This window comes from Chelonia mydas, chromosome 3 (genome assembly GCF_015237465.2).
Source record: "Chelonia mydas isolate rCheMyd1 chromosome 3, rCheMyd1.pri.v2, whole genome shotgun sequence".
Taxonomy (NCBI): Eukaryota; Metazoa; Chordata; order Testudines; family Cheloniidae; genus Chelonia; species Chelonia mydas.
The window spans coordinates 171,598,680-171,602,586 of NC_057851.1; the positions used below are offsets into that span (position 1 = coordinate 171,598,680).

The 3,907-nt window shown below is 46.1% G+C and overlaps 1 long non-coding RNA gene across 1 annotated transcript; it reads left to right on the top strand.

Annotated features, from left to right (window-relative positions):
• The first annotated feature begins 1,168 nt into the window (after positions 1-1,168).
• On the top strand, positions 1,169-3,397 carry LOC122465215. Its single transcript, XR_006289890.1, has 2 exons — positions 1,169-1,383; positions 2,693-3,397. It is a non-coding gene; the product is annotated as an uncharacterized LOC122465215 (long non-coding RNA).
• The last annotated feature ends 510 nt before the right edge of the window (positions 3,398-3,907 follow it).

The window sequence follows — 3,907 nt, forward strand, 5'->3', positions numbered from 1 at the left end:
ATCTAGCCCCAGCTGTTTCCCTGCAGCCCCAGTACCTCCTTAGGCCTTCCTGCCAGGCCTCAGCCCCCTGGCTCAGCCTGCCCCTTCCCCAGAACTGCTCTGTCGAAGGTACCCCTGTCTCTCCCAGGCAACCAGATCCTTCTCTCTCCAGGGCTAGAGTGAGACTCTCAGCTCCCTACTCACAGCCCTCTTATCAGGGTCAGCTGTGCCAGCCTCCCTCAGCTGCTCTCACTCATTCTATCCCAGGAGCAAAGTAACCGCCCTGCTACACCCATGTTAAACATTTTAGAACCTTTTTTAATTGCCCTGAGGAAATTTGTCAGGCAAACAATTCTATAATACTATTGTTTTTAAAAGTTTTCTTGTTGCTGAGGGAGCTGTGCTGCTGTGAAAGGTGGGAGGCTTTAAAGAAGTAGCACCAAGGCACTTTGTCCCTAAGCTAGAAAAGCAATGAAATACATGTTTGAAGTCAGTAGCACTTCATGCTGAAAGTTAAGCTTGCGTTTAAGTACTTTGCTGGAGTGGGGCCTTGGACTCTGTAGAAATGGCCTAACCTCCAGGAATGCCCTGGGAGATATGCAGAATTTCACTCCAGGTTTTAGGACATCTGCAGGATTGGTGGCACATATCCCAGATCCACCACATGGGAGGCAATTTCTGTCACTTTTTCAACAGGATGAGTTAGGAGAACTCAGGGATTGTAATTCAGGGAAGGGATGAAGGTTCATTGCTCCCATTCCCATGAGCAGCTGCACAAAAATTAGACATGATATGACCCTTAAAGTTGTTTGCAAACTGGTGGTGCCTTCCTCCTTGGTTATGGCTACTAAAGAGCATTTATGTTTAAATGGGAGACCAAATGAATAGATGCTTTTGTCCCACACCCCTCCTGTCTGCAATCACAGAACCCCTTGCACACAAGGTTTATTACGAGCTAAAGTGTGGGGTACCCTTGCTGAAACATTGGCAGCACATCAGTGTTCACAGCTGTAGTTCCTGCCGCTTGCTTTTACCAGTGACAGCTAGGGACATGCAAGGAAGCATGGCCTCCCTCGGAGATGGATGGAGGGACAGCTGTGAGCCCCAAACCCCCTCGCCCCCCAACTCCATATTTAGAGGTGGGACACCCATGCCTGCCCAGCCGGAAGCAGAGGGGCAGGACAGGAACTGGAAGTATAAAAGGCTGGCCTTCCAGCTCAGTTGGAGAGGAGCCATTAGAGGTGAAGGATGTCTCTCACCTGCTGCTGGAGCTTGATACTTGACAGCAACTACTGCAGCACCTGAGAGCTGGAGGGGCTGCCAGTCGCTGGAGACATCAAGGAGTTGCTGGGGCTGCTGTTAGATGTTTACCCCAGTGAGACAGATGATGACACTGGAACCCAGGTAGCCCCCTTGAATAGGGGTGTAGGAAGTAGCCCTGGGAAGCTGAATCAGGTTTGGCTGTGTTGCTGACTGATAGCCAGTCAGTGTGTTGTGGCTGGATTTCCCCACTGACAGACCACTCTGCCACCGTTAGGGCCCTGGCCTAGGATGCAGTGGAGTTGGGTAGGCCTGTGTCCCCTTGCACCCCACCCCTGGGGTGGCAGCCTCCCCATCACCAGCCAAGAGGCCTGCATTTGTTGGCAGTCTGCCAGAGCCAGGACCCCTCACTGTTTGCTGCCCTGCCCTGTTTGAGGGTCTGGGCTAAAAGACTCATTATTTGCTCTGTCCTGAATACTGGCCAAGACTGCCTAACTGCTTGCAGCCTCACCCTGCCGGTAGGATGGGGCTTATGGACACTGTTGCTCTAACTGTATGGTGCCCAGTCCGGTCAGATGACCAGGGCCCCCAGCCTCAGTACTGGGTTATCCTGCTGAGTGACGGAGACCCCAATGCTAATTCCCCCCTGGCGAACTGTGCTCTTCCAGAGGACTTGTAGAGAGGGTGCATGGCCTCCTCCCAGACAGCTACGACCGCCTTACAGACAGGAATTAGAAGATTCACTTGACTTTGCTTGTCCAGTGTTCCCAGACTAGCATGAAATTGCTGAGGTTAAGATTTATGATCATTTATATAAACTGAGTGAGTCAAGATTTTTAGTTAATTCCTTGTGTTATCTTTTACAGCAATACCAATAGCATATATATATATATATAGAAAACTTTTTAGAAAGTAACTCATTTCACTTTAAATTGCTTCCTTCCCCCCTACCCAGCCATCCCCTTTATTATCCACAGGGGCAACTTCTAACTTGAATCATCCTTGTGTAAATGAAAAGTCAACACTTTTGTTTGCAAAGCAGGTTTAACAGCTGTATTTCATCTGCTATTAATTCTGAATCTATTGAACTTCAAAAGTAATGAATTCCATTACCAATAGAAGAAGTCCTTGTCAGGCCAAGAGTCATTTCCCCCCCTCAGAACTTACAGAAAGCTATCCTAAATCTTTCCTGGCAGGGATTTTTGTTAATTTGTTCTGCAGCTAATAAGATCAAGACCTCGAAACAGGAAAGGCTGTAAGAGCTCTTCAAGCTCCTTCCAGAAGTTTTTCAAGATTTTTAAGTTTTCTTAGCTTCAGGATAAGCAAAAAATCCAATTTCCTCCTCTTTCTGCAGACTTTACTATCCCATAAATGTGCAAGTAATCCCACAAAAGGAAAAGCAAAGGGTATTTGGAGGCTTCAGGTACCAAATCTGATTATATGTGTCTTTCAGGTATCGTGAAGACGAGTAACACTATTTAATCAGAATGGGAGAATATTGGCTAACTTGGCTCAGTCTCTTCCTTTGTCTACATGTGAATGAAGAGCTTGTGAAAGCTGCCAGACTGCTTGCCCTGGAAACAGAAGTCCCCTATCCACAGAATGGGCAGTGAGGGGAAGCTTTTACCTAATCTACGTGCTTCATGCTAGATGTGGAGGGACCACCTCAATGGGTCCATTTTCTGTGTGCATTCTTCAGTGACTGGCCTCTTTACTTCAAGGTTTCCAGTTGTAAAGGTGGTTTTTGTGATCTGCTCATGTGTCCACAGGAAATGGCACCGAGAACTCTAAAAACTTCCTGGAGACCACCTGACTGCCTTCCGATGGTAGAAGTTTGTAGTTAGTACTAGCCTGGGCTGGCTTCAGACTAGCAACCTAGAGGTGACTAGCTCTATTTCTCATTCGTAATCCTCCAGGTCCAATGATTTTTTTTTTTTTAAACTGGGGTCTATCAAGGGACAGCAAAGGAGCACAACTCCCACACCTCTGTTAAAAGGGAGTGCTATTCCCCTAGAGTTCTCCCCTCTTATTGCCCCAGTACAGATTACATGATATACAACTGATGTGTTTGCATAAAAATATAGATTGTGAATTGAAGAACTCCTTGGTATGTTCCATCTGTAGTGGTGGTTAATACATATAAAGTTTGATTCTTCTTGGCCTTCTGGTTAAGATCCGTGTAGCTGCAAGCCCCATTCAAGAGCTTGGCAGCTGCAAAACAACACCATCCAAGATCGCCTGACCAGAGCCATCCTGCCACCCATGGGGAAGGTTGCCGTAAACTCCACCCCCAGAACTGACAGCTAACTGTGACCGGACATTGTCATCTCCAACAAGGACCGGAAGAAGATCATGGAATCATAGAAGATTAGGGTTGGAAGAGACAATGGACAACCAGCCTAATTCTTAATTACTGAGGGATATATTTTGCTTTCCACAGCCAAATCTCTGTACAACTTTTCATGAGTGATGTACCCGAGTATTCGGATGCTAATCTCTAAACTGTATTGTTAAATCTATTCACCTAAACTTGAGTTATTATTGATTATGTACTCTATCCACATATACAAAGTTAGTTTTTAAAAGTCATATGATACATAATCTAAGCACTATATCTAGATGTACAAACACTCTTATCCCAACCTAAGTATTTAATTTTTTTTTAACA